Source organism: Aulostomus chinensis, chromosome 1 (assembly GCF_037954235.1).
Source record: "Aulostomus chinensis isolate RoL2024-O1b breed Wild chromosome 1, RoL_Achi_v1.0, whole genome shotgun sequence".
Classification (NCBI taxonomy): Eukaryota; Metazoa; Chordata; class Actinopteri; order Syngnathiformes; family Aulostomidae; genus Aulostomus; species Aulostomus chinensis.
Window position 1 is genome coordinate 2634551 of NC_141320.1, and position 11280 is coordinate 2645830.

At 45.1% G+C, this 11280-nt stretch overlaps 3 non-coding genes across 3 annotated transcripts; all 3 read right to left on the reverse strand.

The window, feature by feature from the left end:
• Positions 1-204: 204 nt before the first annotated feature.
• trnam-cau (transfer RNA methionine (anticodon CAU)) lies at positions 205-276 on the reverse strand. Its single transcript has one exon. It is a non-coding gene; the product is annotated as a tRNA-Met (tRNA).
• Positions 277-5857: 5581 nt separating this feature from the next.
• On the reverse strand, positions 5858-5929 carry trnah-gug (transfer RNA histidin (anticodon GUG)). Its single transcript has one exon. It is a non-coding gene; the product is annotated as a tRNA-His (tRNA).
• Positions 5930-10993: 5064 nt separating this feature from the next.
• trnal-cag (transfer RNA leucine (anticodon CAG)) lies at positions 10994-11076 on the reverse strand. The gene has a single exon. It is a non-coding gene; the product is annotated as a tRNA-Leu (tRNA).
• Between the last annotated feature and the right edge of the window lie 204 nt (positions 11077-11280).

Genomic DNA, 11280 nt, shown 5'->3' on the forward strand with positions numbered 1-11280 from the left:
CTGTTCAGGAAATGGAAATGGAAATTTAGCTGCTATGTTGAATCAGAAAAACCTTTTGAAGTCTACTTTTGCTTCAGTCAGAAAGTGGACTGTTGTTAACTCTCACAATGGTTGGTGATTGTGGAGGAAGAAAAAATCCTTATGAACCTCTTTTTAACAGACACGCATTTCTAAAGACACTGGTTCATTTTATTTTTCTTCTTTTAGCAGAGGATGGTTTCGATCCATCGACCTCTGGGTTATGGGCCCAGCACGCTTCCTCTGCGCCACTCTGCTCTACCATTGACGGAACAGTCCTTGTTTTATGAGAGCATTCTCTGTCTTTGTCTCTGCCCTGCTCTCCTGCTCTCTTTCCCCTCATTTAGTCCTTGACATGATCCATGCTCTACAGCTCTGCGGGTGGAATGAAGACCTGCGTCTGCTCTGCCCGTGCCGTCCTTCGTCTCAACCTAAATTGTTTGACCCACCTTTATAATGATCGGACTCGCTCCCGCTGAGCGCGCCAGGCGCTGCAGACAACACAACCAAACTGGCCCCGATCAGGATTTGACAGGCCGAACTCGCGCCGAAATCTTTACAAAAAATCCATTTTTGTCACCCACGTGAAGATGGGTGGGAACATGCCCTAAAAACACCAAGAATAATATTCACCACCTTCTGAACGGGTCCTGGCCCGTCTCCTGCATCAGGGGCCGCCTCAGTCGCCCATCAGCTGTTCAACAGCTGTTCGCCGCAACACTCAATCAGTAAAGACATAGAAGCTCAAACTGCTGTTGCGGAAGCCATGATCGTATAGTGGTCAGTACTCTGTGTTGTGGCCGCAGCAACCCCGGTTCGAATCCGCGTCACGGTAGCATGAGATAAATTTCTTTGTGTGTGTTGATGGACATAAGCCAAGCAGAAATTTCCCACGATGCAATAGGGCAGTGTTTGGTCAGTGTTGAGCAGGCGTCAGTCTGACAATGATGTCATATTATTGTGTCATCACTTGACCAGACCCAAAAGTAGACTCAGGTATCAGTTTCTTCTCAATGCTAATGTCTGCTAGCTTAGTCTGCTACTTTGATGGCTCTGCCTGCTCAAAGGTCCAGACCCAAAAGTAGGCTCAGGTATCAGTTTCTTCTCAATGCTAATGTCTGCTAGCTTAGTCTGCTACTTTGATGGCTCTGCCTGCTCAAAGGTCCAGACCCCTGGATGTGGTGGTTCCTACCTGAACGTAGATTCTGTCAGCTCATGTTGTTAAATCAACTCACCAGGAACACCAGTAGATTTCAATGGACTGACAATGAGTCTCATTGAATGGTAAACATGTCAAATATGAAGTCATCACCTGAGGAGGTCTGCTGCTGGAATGAAGCTCCAGATATTCACAAGATATTCTAGATCTTAAAATAAAGCATTTTTATATTTGATTTATTGTTCATTAGCCTGCTTCACATTGTTTGATTTTATGTGTTGGATATAAATAGAACTTTGATCCACAACCTCCACAAACACTCTTGTCCAACTTTTGTGCCCAAATTTTCTCCTCCTGAGGCACCAAATCAAGTCAAATCATTTTTATTTGTTAGAACCAAATCACAACAAAGTTCTCTCATGACTCTTTACTAGTAGAGCAGGTCCAGCACCAAACTGCTTCAATGAATCTACACCCAACAATTCTCCATCAGCAGCACATCCTGCAACAGTGGTGATGAACACCTTCCTTTTAACAGGCAGGAACATCGAGCAGATCCAGGATCAGTGGGGACGGCCTCCTGCTTTGACCGGTTGTATGTAAAGCTCCATCAGATTGGAACAACCTTTCCTCCTCACTTGGGTCTCTCTCTTCCTTTCTCATCTTCAAATCATCAAGCATTTTCAAACATCTGCTCTCGTTTCTGATGCACCTCCCCTTTTCTCTCCAGGATTCACTCTCTACTTGTTCTTGTTTGTTCTCTGTACTGTAAATATGTGGATATTTGTGTATGAATATTCATTGTGTACTTTAATGGTGCATGGAAGCAGTATTTATTGAGATGGGTGTTTAAATGTATGAGTATGTGAACACAGGCCCACTCTTATTCTGCAGTGGGATCTCTGATCATACTTTGTATAATACTGGATGGTGGTGGTGGTGGTGGTGGTGGTGGGGGGGGGGGGGCTTTGGGGAACATTGTTGGCCTGTACCTGGGTGTATGATGTGTGTGTCCTTGTGTTGAAAATATAATCTACTTTTATTATTGTTGTATTGTTGGTCATTATTTGTCAGGACCCCCTCCAAAATGAGATGGTGCATCTCAAGGGGCTGCCCTTGAAATCAAGAATCAAGAATGAAGGTGTCTGCTGGTCTTGGTGGACCCTCTGCTTCTCCAGCTGAGTCAACAGATTCCTGTGTATCCTGAGTCATTGTGTATCCTGGCTGCATTCAGTGCTTTCACCGCTGCAGCCTAGCTTGATTGCCAGTCAGGACAGGTGTTATTAAGAATGGAAGAGGGGACAGTTTTGGCAGGACAAGTTGCTCCACATTCAGGAGATGGTGGGAAGTTTCAAAGCTGCCATAAATCTTGATGACAAACTCCTTCACTGTGTGGTTCAGAGTCCCTGGTTTGATTGCAGCTTTGACCTGAGCAGGTGTTCATCCACATCTCAGTAACAGGGGACACTTTATCACAGCAGTGGACAAACATCAGCATTCATCACCCAGCAGCTCCTCTGATCAACAGAACAAGCTGAAGTATTCTGAGAAGGAGGGCATGGATCCCTCTACCTCTCACATGCTAAGCTAGCACTCTACCATTGGAGCTAAGTCCCTGCTAATGAGCACAGCAGATAATGCAGGTTGACCTTCATGCAGGGTTTAATGAGCGTCACCACTTGAAGCTTCTCTGGTTCAACAAACCCTTGGGACCAAGACAGGGATTGGAACCTGTGCAGGTCCAGACCCATACTGAAGTTGGTGGAGACAATTGTTTCAACCAGGGACTGAATGAAAAGACTTGCCCAGACTCCAGCTCACTCTTCTGAACAGACCCCTCATCTCTGTGTGGAGTAAACATCAGAGGTGGGGGGTGCAGGTTCTGCTTTGACCTCCTGACCTCCTGGGTAAAGCAGTGGAGATGTTGAGCTTGAAGGAGTTGACGGCCTCCTTCATCTTCTCATTGGTTTGCGAAACTCAGCATCATGAAGTGTTGCTGAAATTCAACATGTCAGCTGAGGCCAGAGATTCCTGCATTCCCTGAGTCCTTGAGTGTCGTCTCTGTTGTTTGAAAGCACAAAGCTGTTCCTGATGGTCCAGTGTGTCAGATTCTGGGCTCTCACAGCTGTAACTGGGGTTTGAGCTCCGTTAAGGGACTGGTTTTGTGGAGAGAACCAAGCAGAAGAATTGACAGTTTCAGCAGGAAAGGTGACCATTGCTCCACAACCTCAGTCCCAGGATTCATTCCTGCTTCACCCAGCATGGCCCTATGATCAACAGAAATGAACTGCCAGTGGAGGTCCTCAGTAATCCAGGTCATGGTTTCTCTAGATTGCTGTGTTGTACTCAGGACACTTGCAAATATCAGCCTCTTTCCTCCATGATCTCTCATTCTTTCTGTTCTCTCCATTTCTCCTCTTCGTTTCTACTGCTTGCTGACTGTTGTTCCTCATTTGTGGCAGAGTTCAGTCAGTGGACCAGACATTTTGCCACTGCACTGTCCATCATCAGGGCATTTAACATCCAGGACTGGCTCCCAGATCATGGCCATGACCTCATCCCCTGCACCAGTGGACAGTTCATCAAGGATGGCAAACATGTGGGTCTCAATTCCCCTCCATCTTTGTAGGTTGGTTACATTTCCTCCTGGTCTTTAATCCATCTTTCGTTGACATTCTTCTGTTGAGCCCAGTTTGTTGACTGCCAGGCTGTCTTACTTTTCAATGGCACAACAGCAGACAGCAAGAGGGTTGCTATGGTGCAGTTGGTAAAATCCCTATCTATGGTCTGCAGAAATATGCTGGGAGTTCTTTTTTATTATGAACCAGAATTCAAAGACTGACCAAGGAAACCAAAGCACAGAATTTAGAGATCAAAGAAAGAAATCAAAGACAGAACCTGAAGATCAGGAAATGGCACAGATCAATGAGATCCATGGACTCATCAGTGAAGGTTTTCTTTTGGTTCATGGTCACTTGTTGTCATACTGGTGTGATGATGTCAGACCCTTCACATTCAGTTCAAACAGACTCCAAAGTGTAGCTGTGATGCAGAGGGCAGCAGCCTTGTGCTTGGTACCGTCATGGTTCTCTGCATTGTTAGCAAACTCACCAAAGACCTCCCTGAAAGCAGGATCATTTTCCCACAGTGCTTTTTTGACCAAGTACCAATTTGTCCCTCTTTAAAAAACAACAAACAAAGATGAGGTCAGACTGAGATGGACAAGATGATATGGATGTGATTTATGGCTTTCAAACTCCAAATATTCAATTTTTCTTCAGGGCTTTTGAGAGGTTCTGGGTAATGAATGAAAATTTAAGTTGGGCAAAAACGACATGCGGGGTCACTGTGTGTGTTTACACGTGTGTGTATTTCTTGTTTTATGGTGTTGGAGACCATTTCCATCATCAACACTGATCAGGAGTCCTCGTCCTCATGGGGACCAAAGACCGGCCCTGATGCAGCGCAATGCAGTTTGTGAGTTCTTTCAGAGTGAAGGTCTGGATTGAGTTTAGTTTCAAATAAAGATTAAGATTCAGTTGGTTAAGATTAAGATTAAGATTAAGGTTAGGCTGCACATAGAATGAAGTTGATCGAATGTTCTCATAAGAATAGCTGGGCACACCTGAGTGTGTTTACATGCAGACTTCCTCTTGTGACAACTGATGTCATTGGAAACCATCTTGAGGACATTTGGAGAAAGTTCAATCATTCAGCTGCAGGTACAGTGACTTACAACACTGCAACAACAACAAAAAAACACCCCTCCACAAACACTCTTGTCCAACCTTTGTGCCCAAATTTTCTCCTCATGAGGCATCAAATCACTACAAAAACAGCCATGAAGTTGATCTGGTTGGCACTGGTATTTTTTCTTGCTGCAGCTCAGGAGTGATTCAGGAGAAGAGTTTCAGAACAGCCCAGGTTGGGGACTGGAATTTTGAAGTTTCCCCTGGAACCAAACAACCTTGGGAGGTAAAACCTCCAATCCTAGCCACTCAGATGCAGCAGCAGAAGAAGCTGTCATCTACCCTGACAGTCAGAGCATCAAGTCAAGAAAACATCAACCATCTTGTATGTGGAGTCTGGATTCTTTTCTAGAATGAGACGGCAATGACAGTCCTGCCAAGTGACATCACTGACATGAATGGATGACTTCAGTCACGTGACTGGATGACTTCAGTCACATGACTGGATGACCTGAATGAATAAGAAATCAAATATAAAAATGCTTTATTTTAAGATCTAGAATATCTTGTGAATATCTGGAGCTTCATTCCAGCAGCAGACCTCCTCAGGTGATGACTTCATATTTGACATGTTTACCATTCAATGAGACTCATTGTCAGTCCATTGAAATCTACTGGTGTTCCTGGTGAGTTGATTTAACAACATGAGCTGACAGAATCTACGTTCAGGTAGGAACCACCACATCCAGGGGTCTGGACCTTAGAGCAGACAAAGCCATCAAAGTAGCAGACTAAGCTAGCAGACGTTAGCATTGAGAAGAAACTGATACCTGAGCCTACTTTTGGGTCTGGTCAAGTGATGACACAATAATGTGACATCATTTTCAGACTGACGCCTGCTCAGCACTGACCAAACACTGCCCTATTGCATTGTGGGAAATTTCTGCGTGGCTTGTGTCCATCAATACACACAAAGAAATTTATCTCATGCTGCCGTGACCCGGATTCGAACCGGGGTTGCTGCGGCCACAACGCAGAGTACTAACCACTATACGATCACGGCTTTCTCAACAGCAGTTTGAGCTTCGATGTCTTTGTCTCATTGAGTGTTGCGGCGAACAGCTGTTGAACAGCTGATGCGCGACTGCGGCGGCCCCTGATGCAGGAGACGGGCCAGGCGCCGTTCAGAAGGTGGTGGATATTATTCTTGGTGTTTTTAGGGCATGTTTCGGCCGGTCAAATCCTGATCGGGGCCAGTTTGGTTGTGTTGTCTGCAGCATTATAAAGGTGGGTCAAACAATTTAGGTTGAGACGAAGGACGGCACGGGCAGAGCAGACGCAGGTCTTCATTCCACCCGCAGAGCTGTAGAGCATGGATCATGTCAAGGACTAAATGAGGGGAAAGAGAGCAGGAGAGCAGGGCAGAGACAAAGACAGATAATGCTCTCCTAAAACAAGGACTGTTCCGTCAATGGGAGAGCAGAGTGGCGCAGAGGAAGCGTGCTGGGCCCATAACCCAGAGGTCGATGGATCGAAACCATCCTCTGCTAAAAGAAGAAAAATAAAATAAACCTGCATCTTTAGAAATATGTGTCTGTTAAAAAGAGGTTCATAAGGATATTTTCTTCCACCAGAATCACCAACCATTGTAAGAGTTAACAACAGTCCACTTCCTGACTGAAGCAAAAGTAGACTTCAAAAGGTTTTTCTGATTCAACATAGCAGCTAAATTTCCATTTCCATTTCCTGAACAGGACAGGTTAAAAAAAAGGGAATGTCATGACTTCCTCTGTATGTTAGAATATGAACTACTAAAAATGTTCATGCCCAGTTTAAAGTTAGAATTAAATTTAAAGTAGAAAACCTTCCCTCTTCAATCCTGTCACTCAGTGTTGTAAACTGTTTCAAACAAATTCTACCGTTGAACAGTTCAAGTGTTTCTAATGAAGCTGAATGTTCTCCTCTGCTTTCCTCAATTGTGTTTCTTTCATGTCCTCCTGAGATCAAAGACAGAATTCTAGGTACAAATAAATATACTATCAAAGCCCCCTGATGACATTATCATCAATTCTGTCTTTGATCTGGAGGCTCTTGCTTTAATCTTGGCTTTGATCTGACTAATGTTTCCTGACAGGTTGCTGTTTGCACTCCAGAGCAACCAGTAGTTGATCCTATCAGACCAGTCTGATGAACAAAGCTTTTCACTGTCAGTGGAATCACTGGGAAAAGAAACTCCTCCTGTCAGATGAAGGCTTCACAGTGTTGAGGAGGGTTTGTTCAAATGATTCTAGAAGAATAAATCAAAACCTCATCATTGAACATGAACATTAATCACTGATGACTGTTTGAACTGAACCTACTGGATACTGTGGTGCCTGATGAGGAGACAACTTGGGTACAAAGTTGCAGAAGAGGGTTTTTGGAGAGGAGATTTAGATGAGATGGTTTCCAAATCAAATCGGTTGTCACAAGGAAAAGTCTGCATGGAAACACACACACACACACACACACACACACACACACACACACACACACACACACACACACACACACAGAGTCCTACTGACTAACCCATGTTTTTCTTCACTTAAACCACCACTGGAGTATTGAAAGAGATTGCATGAGACACCATCAACTTAAATTAAAAACCCCTGACTGCCTTTAATTCCCTCCTGGCTGCAGGAAATTAGACAGACCAGCCCCCATAGCGGGCCTGCAGGATGGTGCAGTGGTTAGCACTGTGCCCTCACAGCAAGAAGGTTCCGGGTTTGAGTCCTGGCTCGGGCGCGGGATCTTTCTGTGTGGAGTCTCCATGTTCTCCCCGTGCCTGCGTGCGTCCTCTCTGATACTCCAGCTTCCTCCCACAGTCCAAAAACATGCAATTTGGGGACGAGGCTGATTGGATTCTCTAAATTGACCGTAGGTATGAGTGTGAATGGTTGTTCGTCTCTGTGTGTTGGCCCTGTGATGGACTGGCGACCTGTCCAGGGTGAACCCCGCCTCTCGCCCATAGATGCTGGGATAGGCTCCAGCCCCCCCCCGCGACCCTTACTAGTAAGGAATAAGCAGAAGATGACGATGGATGGCCCATAGAGTGGAGGTGAGACCACAACCATGCTCTACAATCAATATTTACATCAAACCAGCAACAACTTAACCTGACTAAATATATACATGATTCCAGACTACTACACCAACTCAGTCATACATCCACATAATCATTCAATCAACCTTGTCTGTGATTGTACCCCCTCCCCCATCTGGGAGCAAAGGTTTGCACCTACAGCTCTTAAGGAGCTTCCTTGGGCCACTCTCCCCTTTTGGCTCCACCCCCTTTAAGGAAACCACCAGGAAGAGGTGAGGACTGACCGTGATGACTGAAACTGCCACATTTACATGAGACAAACTAGATCAACACAAAATACCAGGCCTTGCACAGTGATTCCCACTGACTGACACTGGGGTCTACATTTTCCACAGGCAGGATGGCCGGTCCCCCTGTGCTTCCCAGGTCCCCCCCTGGAACACATGGCATAGAAAATGTTTCACTTGTTTGCTGATTCAATAAACCTCACCATTAACATGTGTGTGATCCTCTAATTTACATAAACTCTTAATACCAAGACAAATGCTACCTTCAATTAATCATTGATGTCATGGAACCCTTGGTCTCCATTACATTGGTCAACCAGAGAAGCTTCAACTGGTGACGCTCATTAAACCATGCATGAAGGTCAAGGTGCATTATCTGCTGTGCTCCTTAACAGGGGAATTAGCTCCAATGGTAGAGCGCTAGCTTAGCATGTGAGCAGTAGAGGGATCGATGCCCTCCTTCTCAGAATACTTTAACTTGTTCTGTTGATCAGAGGAGCTGCTGGGTGTTGAATGCTGATGTTTGTCCACTGCTGTGATAAAGTGTCCCCAGCAAGTCATCACCCTGTAAAGCACCAAATAACAAAAGTTACACTTTACAAGTAGAACAGGTCCAGTTCAACACTCCTTAAATGAATTTACACCCAACAATTCTTCATGAGCAAGCATATCCTAGCTTAGGCCCAACTTTTCTTGGCGCTCTCCCAGATGCTTGGGAGCTTCTGGGGGAGCGCTAGTTGGGCCTAAGCCAGGAGCTAAGCTAAGTTGGTCTGCACCAGCTAGTGAGCATTGGCTAGCTCTCGCAGCTTTTGGTGCAGAGCCGCTGCAGGTCCAATTCAGCCTCACCATAAGCCTCACCTCCAACACAACAAGAAAACTACATTTAACACACTTATCAGTATCACTAAAGGAGGCAGAGGAGGAAGAAAACATGTGGCACTCTGAGCAGGAGAGAGGAGGACAAGAGGGAGAAGCCATCGTTAGCTTGGAGTGGAGAATTTACAAGGCAGAAAGACTGTTGCTACCAGAATGATGGTCTTTTAAACTTCAGCCAAATAAAGCAAGTAGGTATTAATTTTTGGTGGGTAATTAGTCAATGAAATAAGGAATTAGCAGGGAGGATCACACTTTAGCTAGCACAATGAAGCAAGGCTCTACGTTCAGCAACACAGAAAAAGGACTTGAGGTCACACGCTTCCTGCAACCAAGGTCAAAAATCCAGGACGGACGAAGGGGAGGACAACAAAGACAAAGACACAAGAAACAGAGATAATAACCATAAACTCCATAACAACCATAACAAATATAACCATACAGAACATATATAACAAATATAACAAGAAAGGCATTAAAAGATATGTCACCTCTGGTCAAATACCCTGATTTGCATTTGTGTCTCTCAGCATTTTCATTTTCATGTTAAAGCCTCCAGAATGAGGGGATGAATGCTGCAAAATGGAACAGCAACATTGAACCAAGTACAGGATTGGTGGGAGACTGATGGTCGCTGTTTGGGTTTTTGAAGAACAAGGAGGGCGTGGCTTCAAGTTGGATTCTCAGAGACTATTTCCCCAACCTCTACATTGGAATCTGCACTGCCATCCAGTCACATGACTGAAGTCATCCAGTCACATGACTGAAGTCATCCATTCATGTCAGTGATGTCACTTGGCAGGACTGTCATTGCCGTCTCCTTCTTGAAAAGAATCCAGACTCCACCTGTGGCTCCATGATAACTGATGGACCTCTGGTTGGAGGCTGGACGATGATGTTTGGACTGGAAGGAAAACTCCTTGTCCAAATTCCATTGTGTTCAAGTTTAAAGTCCCACAATCAGAAGTAGCTGAATCTGACAGGTGGAGGTTTGGAACTACAAGATGGTGATGTTTTCTTGACTTGATGCTCTGACTGTCAGGGTGGATGACAGCTTCTTCTGCTGCTGCATCTGAGTGGCTATGATTGGAGCTTTTACCCTCCAAGGTTGTTTGGTTCCAGGGGAAATTTTAGAATTCCAGTCCCCAACCTGGGCTGTTCTGAAACTCTTCTCCTGAATCACTCCTGAGCTGCAGCAAGAACAAATACCAGTGCCAACCAGATCAACTTCATGGCTGCTAACAGCCTCAGACACTTGATTTCCATCAATTTAGAGCCAAGAAGGCCCTCACCTGTGGTTCTCCTCCAGGAGGGTCCAGGTTCTGCCATTGGGGCTCCTGGTGCCACTGCCAGAGAGCCTCAGCTGCACACTGCAACATTTCAACAGGAGATTGACATTCCTTCAAATGTCCTGACATCTGATTCCAATGGTTCTGTTCCATATTTATATTTTAAAATGAATCACACAATGAAAGCTGCCTCAGCAGGTTTAAGAGAGAGAACAAGCTAAGAGATCTGAAACCAGTAAAATATGCTTTTCTGTGTGCAAACTAGTGAGGGGCATGGAAGGATATTTTACCACCACTACAGAACCCAGACTTTAGTCATGTGATGAGATGGCGACTCTGATTATGAAGTTAATGGACAAAATGTGACTTGAAAGAAAACACATTTCTTCAGCAGACTTTGATCCAACATTGAAGTTAGAGTTTGGTGGCTGCTCCATGTTGGAGGAAACCAGGCGATGTTGGGACGTCACAGGGAAGCTCCTTTGCCTCCTCTGCTGCCAGTTCAACCACTCACTCCCATCAGTGGAGAGCAGCTTCAACTGGGTTTGGAATTTACCACTGTGGATGCATAGGAATGTGGAGAAAATGTCCTTTGTCAGAAGTGGGATTTGAACCCACGCCTCCAGGAGAGACTGCGACCTGAACGCAGCGCCTTAGACCGCTCGGCCATCCTGACAGACACTGAAAGTTGCAGACTGAATTAATTCACTGACAAAGTAGAATTTTTTTTCCACAGGAGCTACTGGCTCCTTAGTTGTTGCATTTATTGTTAACATTAAACACACAGTCTGTGTTCATGGCAGTAAGAAACGAACCAGAACATTTGAACCACGTAACATCTCTTGATCAGTTTGTTACATGGGACACATTCCAGACAGGA